The sequence below is a fragment of the Lipophrys pholis genome (assembly GCF_963383615.2).
Source record: "Lipophrys pholis genome assembly, chromosome: 4".
Taxonomy (NCBI): domain Eukaryota; kingdom Metazoa; phylum Chordata; class Actinopteri; order Blenniiformes; family Blenniidae; genus Lipophrys; species Lipophrys pholis.
The window spans coordinates 28,967,469-28,978,753 of NC_137637.1; the positions used below are offsets into that span (position 1 = coordinate 28,967,469).

General features: G+C 40.1%; 1 protein-coding gene across 4 annotated transcripts in view; it reads left to right on the forward strand.

Moving 5' to 3' along the window:
- The window catches only part of rap1gapb (RAP1 GTPase activating protein b), a 106,774-nt gene that overhangs the window by 49,994 nt on the left and 45,495 nt on the right, over positions 1–11,285 (forward strand). For 3 of the 4 annotated variants that reach the window (XM_080462075.1, XM_080462076.1, XM_080462079.1), the window contains exon 3: positions 1,142–1,177. The exons of the other annotated variant lie outside the window; for it this stretch is intronic. The gene's annotated coding sequence lies outside the window, so the exon portion shown is untranslated. The remainder of the gene's footprint in view (positions 1–1,141; positions 1,178–11,285) is intronic. 4 annotated transcript variants of the gene reach the window in all.

Here is an 11,285-nt window from a genome sequence, read left to right on the forward strand (position 1 = left end):
GTCCACACGACAACAGCGTTTCATGTAACTGTATCATTTTTGCCCGACCATCCACACGGTGCAGCGTTTTAAGAGCCTGAAAACGGGTTCCAGAGTGGAGGAATTTGAAAACGCCGCCTCGGCTTTGACTCGTGGACATATGCACGTTTGCTGAATGCGATGATGTCATCACCCCACCTCTGGACCCTATAACCTCGCAACCCTCTCCGCAACGTCACTGAACAACAGCAATAGCGGACTTGCATGCTCCAGGTCGAGCTGCAGAAGCGACTGATCCTTGTCGGTTTAATAAGGCTGTATGTTGGACTTGTCTATTACTCTGTTTTCTCACGCTCCGTCTCTTCTTCTCCATTTTTGTCGTATTTCCGTAGCATTACCATGCCACCCATAGGTCTGGCATGTGTACTACATCATTTTGAGTAGTTTTCATGGTGTCGTGTGGATGCAGATGAACGATGGGGAGGAAAAAAAGATTATCTTAGCTCGCGTGAAGAGAGCCGTAGGCTGGCTGAAATTCAGAACCAAGGCTGAATTTGTGGAAATACACTTTGGATGCAATCTTGTTGGACCTCTGACACCAATATGAATTTATTGAAAAAATTGATTATACGGCTCTGATAGATTTATGGTTGCATATTCTTTATAATCCTAGGTTGTGGTGCATACATTTGTTTGCATATAGCAGTGTGGGACAGGTGCATCCTGGGAGATTAATTTCTGAGACAGAATCTTCATAAAAACATAATTTGAGGGTAAAACTTTTTTTCCTACTGAAGTTGATATAGGTTCATGGAGATGACTGAAATCATAAAATATGGTTTAAAAACATTACTAAATGGAAAGAAAAACTACTGGCAGTCTATGTAATCAAACTACATTATCACTCTTTTTTTTATTTGATCTACTTTTTCTGATAATATGGAGTTCATGAAGATTATCCTCATTGCTGTTCTGGGGTTGATGAGTCTCATTTAAACTGCATAAGCAACAAACCTTTCCCTTGTCTGATTCTATAAAGAAATGTAATTAATCAATTTACATGTTTTCTTTCTAATAATGTTTATCTGTATTAGGTACATTTAATAAAACTGAAGTACAGCAGAGACAGGATGGTAATCGATGTAACTGTGTTTATTTTCAGGGCAGATAAGAGCTTCTCCAGTACCAGAAGCCTCTGGTGAGTCCTCCTTTTTTTTTTTTTTTTTTTATGACAAACAACATTATGCATCAGAAAATGTATTTCCGTGCTTCACTGGTCCCAACGTTCCCCTTTGACAAAAGTTGCATTGCCGACTATTGAAGTTCTGGAGATGGAGGCTAAAAGACAGTTTTCCTGTTCCACATGACCAACCAGAAATTTGATTTCATGTGTAACTTCAGGCATCTGAATGCAAAATGAAACACGACTTCAGCGTCATGCTGTCGCTCTGATGTCTCTTCTCTTTTCCTGATGGAGGCTGCACCTCAGCTGTTCACTTCCAGCACGGCCTCCTCTTACAACCACAAATGTTCCAAAGTTGTGGGTCAAACCAGCCAGTTGACTCAGTATAAAGTGCACATGGGGTAGACTTTCACTTGCTCATCATTTCAGTCCTCAGTCCCTTACTTTAGGGAGAACACATTGTGAGGAACTCGAAGATGACAGGATGACCTGAGCGAAGGTGTGTTTAAAAGAGGTGATGGCTAATAAGCCTGTTTTTAGAGCTGGAAACCCATCAGACTGCCTCTTTATCTCATCTGTGACTCTTTTCTGGCTCGTAATCAGCTTTTCAATTGTGCGTATGATTATTTTTTTCAACGGAGAATCTTTATCGGCTCCAGTGATTTCAGACTTTTTGCAGAAGCTTATGATTAAAATGGATATATTCGAGCTTGTCGCGTCTCTCCTTGTAAGGTCGTCTGTTAGCAGGAAGAGGTAATGATTGGCTGGAAAAACAAGGGCAGGAGCAGATGGATGGAGACAGGGAGCGTAATAAGAGTGTGTATGATACCAGCTGGTCACGTAGAGTGCAGGCGCCTGACATCTCAACCATCAGAGACCCCAGAACTATGATTACTTACACAGGATCCCTTACACAACTTATTTTTTTACATTTCTTTGATGTTGTCCACTGTTGTTGCCAAGCTGAGCACAAGATTATTGTGCAGTGAAATAGTGTTCGTTAAAAAAATAACAGTCATATATGTATGTCCTTTAAAAACTAATTCAGAGTGAAACTGATCTGTATTTACATTTATATGTAGTGACTTATTTTAGCACTTCTTAAACGTTCCTGTGTTGCCTTAAGTACCATAACTTAAGTATTGTGTATGGAAATGTGCCAGGGCCATAATGGGAATGTATTTACTGGGCCAGAAAGCTAACATTGAATAAAACGAGAAAAAAAATAACACATTGCCAGAGAAGAGGTTAACATCTCTTTTCTTCACTCTGTCGCTCAATGTTAAATAAATTATATGAAATAAAATGAGTGCAGCCAGGAGAACCGTGTAGTGCATAGGTTTATATATTGGTTTTTAAAGTGTGGTACCGGTCTGCAGTACTTGGCGGCGTTCCAGAAATCTTTTTTTGAGAAAAGTAGCTGTTGTTCCGAGACGGTCCAGTAGGGGTCACACTGGTTCACTGGAAAAAACTGAGCCTCATGGATCAGCAGTGAAAGCTAGCTGTTGTATTGCCAGCAAAAAGCATTACTCTTAAAACCAAGACATGAGTTTGTGAAACCATGCAAACTCAAGGCTGCTGAAAATCTCCATCTTCAGACTAATGTGGAAAATAAAGCCTGCGACGTACATTGAGAACACCTTGAGAGGTTTTATGTGTAACTTTTTTTTTCCTGTGTAAAATTTCAGATTTTTCATGAAAGATTGTGCTGGATCAACATTAAATGCATTTTCAGGACAAACAAAAAATAATAAATGGATTCCACTTATATAGCGCTTATGCACCGTGTACCCAGTCCGCAAAATGCTTTATGCTTGAGGACAGGCTGATTTTAAGGGCAAACTATGGTGTTATTGGTATTTTTGGTAGTGACTACACCTTTTAATTGCTGCACAATGATCAGTGCAATTCTTGAGGTGTACTTTTAACACGAGACCCACCTGTCTATGAGTTTGTATTCCTTCTCCTGCCTAAATGACTAGCAGTTGTAATACTAATGATAAATCATCACTGGAATCATCTTCTTGGTATTCAGTGTGATATTTTCTTTGCACCTGGTCAGAAACAGCTTTAGGCTTCTACAAATACTCAATGGGGTGTGGGCTTAATCAAGCTAATAAAAGTAAATTTAAAACATTTTATTTCCAGTATTATTCCCACATAAATTTTGGATGTCTTCGTATATACAAATTCTAGCAGCATTAAGTAAGGTAGCAGAAGCCTTTATCATAAACACTGGATTGTTTTCCAGACAAACAGTCGATCCCCGAGTAGAATGGCAGAACACAAGGGACATTAAATATCCATTCAATTTTTGTGTATTTGTGTTGTATGGAATAACGAGATATGGTGCATTCCTTTGTTTGGAGGGATTTGGTCGTTTTGTTTACACGCTGTCATTGGAGCTCGCCAGCAGCCAAGAGATAGTGGTGCTTCGTTGTCATGCTTCAAATGGGCCATAGAATTAGACAAAAATGGAGTCGTAATGAGTCGGCGAAAGGACAATAGGAAGGTTTAAAGGGAAGGTGTAAGGAGAAAAAGGCTCGTCACAGAAGAAGACACCCTCTCACGCACTCGCCCGTTTCCATTATGAAGCTTCCAGTTCTCACTTGGTTGTGAACAGGTCTGGAGCAGATGTTAATGGTGCCTAGGAGCCACGTTTTGCAGTTACTACTAAGCTTTCCACAGCACCGTTCTCTGATTGTAATCACAGTCATTACCGCAATTGTGTGCTCCATCAGTCTCGGGCTGCACTTGGATTAAAAAGTGCAAGTCTCAATGAAGATACGAATACTAAGTTCTATTTGCCGACACAACCTGTGTCTTTAGCAGTTCATATATCCCCAAATAGTTTCAGATCCAATATCATATTTACTCAAAGCACTCTGGAAAAGATCTATGGCTTAATATTCTGTCTCTGTTATCAAGCCCGCACCCGAGCCATGGTGTTAGGGACAGCGCCTTGTTGACAAGATTTATGATGGCAGCTTCAAACCGTGGAGCGTCATTAAAGCTGGTTTTCCTGGATCCTCTGTGCTACTGCCTCGAGTCGATAATGAAATGGACTGGAGGCAGTGGCATAGAGCAGAGGATGCGACCACCCAGTGCCCACACTTCTCGATCACTCTCAACGATCGCCACCGTCTCCATCGTGTCAGCCCGAGCACCAGACACTTTGTGTTCATGCCGGTGTGACTTGAACAGCACTAAATCGTTGTCACAAGGAGATCTTCACCATTAAAGGTGAGAGCACACTTATTTTATTGCACTAAATGGCTCACAGCACAGTGTTCCCCATTAAACACTCATTAACTCAATTGCTTTCAATCATGGATGTGCTTATCTTCCTCACTCTAAAGACCCCAGTGTGCTGCGTCAAGGGGGCCAGAGTAAACACTGTGGCGGTTTTACAAGGATTCACCGGCAATATGAGGATACTGGCAGAAATCACTGGGGACAGTATGGTAGAGCGCCCCCTTTCTTAAATAGCTTCAACAGATATATCTACTCTTCTATAGCACCATATTCCACTTTTAATGAGTACCAGATTCAGTCCAAGACAACAATGTGCATAAAGCAGTGTTGTGCTCCAACACTCTTGTGATTTAAATACACAAATGAATGTAATATGCATGTCTTCAGACTATGGCAAGAAACTAGAGAACCTGAAGAAAACCCACAGATGCACATGAAAAACATGCAAACTCCTCATTGTGGTTGTGAGGTTTGAGCCCTCCACCAATACATAATTTAAGATGGTGGTCATCAATATTTTTGAATTTGAAAGCTACTTCAAGCCACCAGGGGCCTTTGGATATGCCCTTGGTGGCCTCATATTGAAGAAAACATTAATATTAAACTGTTGTGCACTTGTGTTAATTGAATTTGCAAATCTTAAAAATATATTATATACCCCCCCACTGTCCGCTTCTCTGTGATTTCGTTCATTTTACTGCCCGTGCCTCGGCAGAGAAGCCTACTTTTAAAGCATATTGTATTGATCCCCTTGGGGAAATAATTTCTCTGCATTTAATCCATCCTATTCATAGTTGACCTTCACTATAAACACTGAGCGCAGTGGGCTACCGCAGTGCAGCAGCCTGGGAGCCCGGGTCAAAAGGGAGGAATTTGAACCTGCGCACTTGTAAACAGAAGCTTTTAAGATTCACTCTGAAGAAAATAGTCAACAAAGCTTATACTTTTTCCCCCAAAAAGAGAAAACATAATTGAACTGCATTGTGGATTGAATATTCTTTAAGATGGAGCCGCTAAAATTCTGAGCACTCACGGGCTGCACATGTGATTATCACTCTGAAATATAAAAAGCTCTTGAGATATTTGTTTTCAACATGTTTTGTTATGCACAAATGTTTTAGGTAAAATTGCTCTGAGTCGTGCAGATAAAATAGAACAGGAGCATCTGTGCTTCGTCACAATGGAAAGGTCTTTTTTAAATACCTTGTTTGGTTGGGGACTCCTCCTCAAGGAGCTCTTTTCTAAGATAATGGGATATTTTTTTTAATGTATCTGAGGTGAGCTGGGGGTCTGCTCGCTTTGCTCCAACCACTCAGGGACACCAGCGTTACTAAGCCCTTGACTGACGTGAGCGTTATGGTAATGAAGCCGTCCTCCGTGATGGGAGATGAGAAAGTGAGGTGAAGAGGCCTCTAATTGGGGCATCTGTGCCACTTCACATCGCTGTTAATGGCCAGTTTCCATTCTAATATGAGAGTTGGTGCCTTGAGGAGAAGGCAAACAGGAAACGAGAGTAGCCAAGTGAAGCTCAGTGGGCCGACCACAGCCGTCATGGGGACAAACAAACTTTTCACATCTGCCATGTCAGGCACCCCTGATGGAGACGTTCACTGAAAATAATCTATGTAAGATGATGAATTTAATGTCCGCCTACTGAATTGCACGGCTCGGCGTATCTCAGCATGCAGATGTTCAGTTGGCCAGAGATGTGATGGCTGAGCAGGCCAAACCAAATTCATTTTAATGTCCTCTGAACCATTCCTGGGCAGTCTTACCTGGCTGTATATGGTCTGACAATCTTGCCAGGGTTTTGTGGGGCTTCAGTTTCACCACCGAGCACCAGTGTGCATTAAGCAAAAAAAGACTCCACTCATCCATAATCATTTCTTCTGACCATGTTCTTTCCCTTATCGTCACCGATTCGCACGTATGTGGCAGATGATAAGCAGATAAAGAAACAATAATTTAGATGATCAGCTGCATTCTCCAGTCCCCTCATACCTCTGTGGGCTCATACACTATTAAACTGTATTTCTTCTGTACATCTGGTGAAAACTGTGCAGAACCTTACAGGCATGGATCTGGACACAAACTGTAATCCTATGGGGCTTGATGAATAGAAGTATTTTTGCACAAATGCCTAATCCACAAACAAATATAAATACAAAATAAAGTGCCCTCACTTAAAAAAAACAAGAAAAAAAAACACAAATAGGTTCTGTGTATATAGTTTTATTTACAAATATTTATTGCTTACTGATCTTTAATTTGTTGTGTACCTGTTTGGATTCTGTTCTCTGTAGAGTCTAAATCAAATCTACGTATGGGGATTAAAGTAAATTATATTACATCTATAATATTTTTTCATGATGGAAATCCTTGCAGTATTTAATCTGCCCGAATGAGCCTTTCGTGCTAACTGCTCACGGATAAATGCATTCCCCTTAAAATCTGTGATTGTTTCTTGAAACCTGTTATCATACTGCTGATACTGTAACTTTCCCATTAAAATAAGTGTGACTAATGGGAATTATCTCTAGAGGGTTCCAGGGAGATCAGAACAAAATCCTATCATAACTGTTTTTGAGAATTAAAACCTGCTTGTGCCTCCTGGTGGTTCACGAAACCAAAACAACAAAGGTCTGTCTTCGGTAAAAAAAAAAAAAAAAAAAAAAAAGGCTTTGCCTTTTTTGATGCTGGGCTGACTGTGTGCTTTCACCATGGCATCAAATCCAAGAGAGGAGACCCCTGCTGCAGCTCGGGCGGATGTGTCCAGTGTTCAGTGACTTCACAGGGGAAATCATTACGACCCGATGCGGTCTTGTGATGCAGGTTGTGCGGGGGGGGGGGGGGGGCGAAGTCACAACGCTGCAAGGGAGTCTGCAAGGGAGTTATCCTGAGCAACTGCTCAGTTGAATACTTGGTAGACGCAGTTGCGAATAAATCGTGCATGTCAATGACTTTAAACCCCTGTCTGCCATTTTGCTTCGTTTCAAATCATGTGATTTTTAATAAATTGCAGCATTCATTGTTGAGGACTGTGGTAAAGAGAGAGCTTAAGTCACTCATTATGTCACTGATTATAGCATTACACGAGCACCTATTGTACATCCCTCCCTGTTGTGCCTCATTATCCTATAGATGCATTCAGCTAATTAATTAAAAAGCTTGGACTTAACGAGGAGGTAATGTTGCCCGCTGCTGGAGCTCTTTCACATGATCAGAAGGTCGACGCGAGTAATCAAGCTCTATTATGTTTTAGTTCAGGAGACACATAAATTAGTCTTCTTATATATCTCACCGAGAACAATGACAGTGACTAAATGGATATGATGATACAGGAAATCGAACATCGCACCCGTGGTGGAACTGTTTCTTGTCTGCACATGTAATTTCCTGTGTGGCATTAAACATTGTGTAGCGATTACACCATCAAATCATTGTTTACATTCATGTCGTGGCGTATATACAATCAGTGTCGCATATTGTCAAGGTCATTTGTAAGGTGCCGGTTGCCACTTACATTTCTGTGGAAGGTGGAAAATACATCATGTTTGGTGATGAGGTTTCAAATTGAAGTTAGAGATTGGCATAGAAAGTTAATGAATGAGTTATGAGAATGAGTTAATGAATTAAGGGTAATGAATCGCACTTTATTATAGCGGTTGGATACACTAGTGTGTAAACTTTAAAAGGTTTAACATCTTAATGCAGTCATCCACTGTGATTTGGACAAAAGACAGACAATCATAGCAATATAATCCACTTGAATTAAATAAAACTTGCCTGGGCTTATATATATATATATATATATATATATATATATATATATATATATATATATATATATATATATTTTTTTTTTTTGTATAATGAGGGGGGTTCACAGACAGACCTTCTGACAATATCAGATATTTCACGGTACAGTCTCAGACGTGTAACTGTCAGGGCTACTTTGACCAGAAATGCGGCAAAAAATAATGCGTACAAAAACAAGTGGGAAGAGTCACGAAGAAGAAAAGAGTTCTGGATCAGGACCACATTCTCCATATATTTTCATCTTCAATATTTTTCCCTGCACAAATGCTGCAACAACAACCGCTCAATGTTTACTTTGACATCTTTTCCTCCCGTTAGGCTCTGTAGATGACGTGTAGGATGAGTACGTCGTAGCAGTTGTCACCTTTGTTTCAGTGTAGAACGACATCGTGTAGTGAGACATACGGGTTTATGAAGTCTCAGTGTAGTCAGTAATAAACGTACAGACTCCTGATATCTCAACTTTTACTTTCAGATAGCGCTGGTGCAAACTTCAGGACACCATCCGACCAGTAGTTTCATCTCGATCCACTGTGTTGTTTAGCTTATTATTCTTTGTGTCTTTCACTCAGCTGCCACTTTGCCTAACCCTGCAAGCAGCTGAGGACTTCCCCATACCTGCACATAATAACTTTAATCGTCCAATTAGTTCCAATCAGGGACACTGAAGATGTCACAGTAGGGAAAATGTTAATGCCACTTGCCGTTCACTCGCAAGTGAACGGCAAGTGGCAGGAAATGTGATTCAAACATTAAAAGGTTTTGATGAATCACCAGGTGAGAAATGTACTGAGGCAGTGTGTTCTTCAACAATGTCCCTGTGCATGTTTGTAACCCAGATATCATTTGAAAACACAAACAAGCTATTGTTTTGGCACTGGTGTCAATGTTGACTTCCCTGTTGCTATCCCTGTAAATATGGACAAGTCTGATTAATCGGCACTCACACTCGCCGCCACCTTGAATATGATACGCAGAGAAGATAAATGTGGGAACATTAAAAAGTAATTGTGTTGTGAATATAAGAAGCCGGTAATAAGAGACGTACAGAGATTTTATTATTACGACTGTATATATTCGAGATTCAATGATAAGAGAATTGCCAAGCTCCATCTTCAACAGTTTATCGGGATATCATTGACCTCGATAAATAAATGCTTGGATGTTTATTTATTTTAAAAACTACATTATGTTTTATTTATTCTTGGTGAAACAATCAAACATTTTTGTAGGACATTGATTGATAGAAAGTAAACACAGTTGAAGGCGATACGCCCACAAGCACAAACACCTTATTTTGAAAAATAAAGCATCCACCTTGAAATAAAATCAATCTGTGCAGTTTAACTTTGTTTTGATCCGTCTAGGTTGCAGGATACATTAGAAGACATCAATTCTATCATAAAAATTCAACCTTCAAAGTCATTTTTGCTTGTTGCATATATGAAGGTCAGACTAAATTAAAACTGTTGATATAAATTCCGTCAAAGGTAAAGAAGACTCAGAGTATTTCAGGAAATTGTTTCCTGTCAGCCTCAATCTTTTCTTCCATATGCTACCTGCCCCGCTGACCGTCCTGTAGTTTCACGCTCAGTTTGGTTTCAGGTTATCTCTGCCAAAATCAATAGAGAGTGCCACCCAACTCTAAGTAATTATGGCAGCCAGCAGGGTTCTGGGAGCGCTTACAACACTGTTGTCCTGAAGAGCTGCTTCCTTTCCCACCTTTCACACCGTGAGGGGAATGAAGGCCGCCCCTCTCGGTGATTCATGGTAATCACATTGATCTAAAAAGTTGTCCCTTTTTCTTTTTTCTGCATGTTCTTTCTTTTTCCTTACAGACATCCAAGCTAAGGTTTTGTGAAGAGAAACCAAAGTGAAGTTTACATTCAGTATTACTGTGCAGAGTTTCTGGTTTATAGCTCCATATTCATTTTCTCCTCATGAAACATTCACAAAGATGACTTTTTAAAGATGCCGTATTGTTTATAATTACGTTTTTTTTTTTTTATCCAGGAGCTAAATGAGTCCTGCTGAAGGACTCGTGTGGAGGTAAAATGATCTCCTATAAGATCCAAGGTTTCTTCTCCTCTCAGAACGACGTCATCTCCAAACTGTGCACGTGTGCCATCACGCTGGGCGTCTACCTGTGGCTGTGCAAGCTGCTGCCGGTGGAGCGCTGCATCGACGAGGACTTCGTCAACAACACACCGTTCCACCTGCAGATCCTCTACCTGTACCTGGCCATGCTGGCCCTGCGGCCAAAGTACTACTTCATCTGGACCCTGGGTGAGTTTCTGCACACGAAGGCCCCCCCGTCTACGCCACCATTCATGTGAAAACGCATTTCATTTCACAATAGTTTCACATTTCCACGGTGTTGCGTTTCCGCCCTTTTTACTCCATGACAAAAACCGAACGTTTTCAAAAAGTTGCGTTAGCAGTGGCTCTGAGCACTGTTGTCGTGTAACGAACGAATGTTTTGCGTTTTCACTTGAAATCGTTTCCGTATAAACGGGCTCTAAACGAAACCGCCTGAGAACTGACATGATGGAGGAGAAAGGACAAAACCCTCCGTCTGCTGATGTTTGAGAGGGAGAAAACTCCAACCTGCCGAGGAAATGAACCTCATCCTGTCCCTGACAGGGGCTGAAACTGTTAAACCACTAAAAAGGTTTAAAAAAAGAATACAACAAAAAAAGAAGATAAAATGCCAAAAATATCTAAACTTAGAATTTTTAAAGTTTAAATACTATATATATATATATAAAATACAAACCAAAAAACAACTACACCACTAATAAAAGAAATCAAAAGCTATAAAAAGCTAAACCATTAAAAATGATTCAAATATTTAAAGTTTATTGAAAAGCTACAACGCTAAAAACATTTTTTATTTTTTTTTTTTAATAAAAGCTGCAATGGCTAAAATAGCTAAACCACTAATAAAATTAGAATTGATAAAATGATGGAAATGTTAATGTAGGATTCTTATTTGATGGCAAAAAAAATTAATGAAAATGTAAGTAAAAACAAGAACAATCAGAGATTT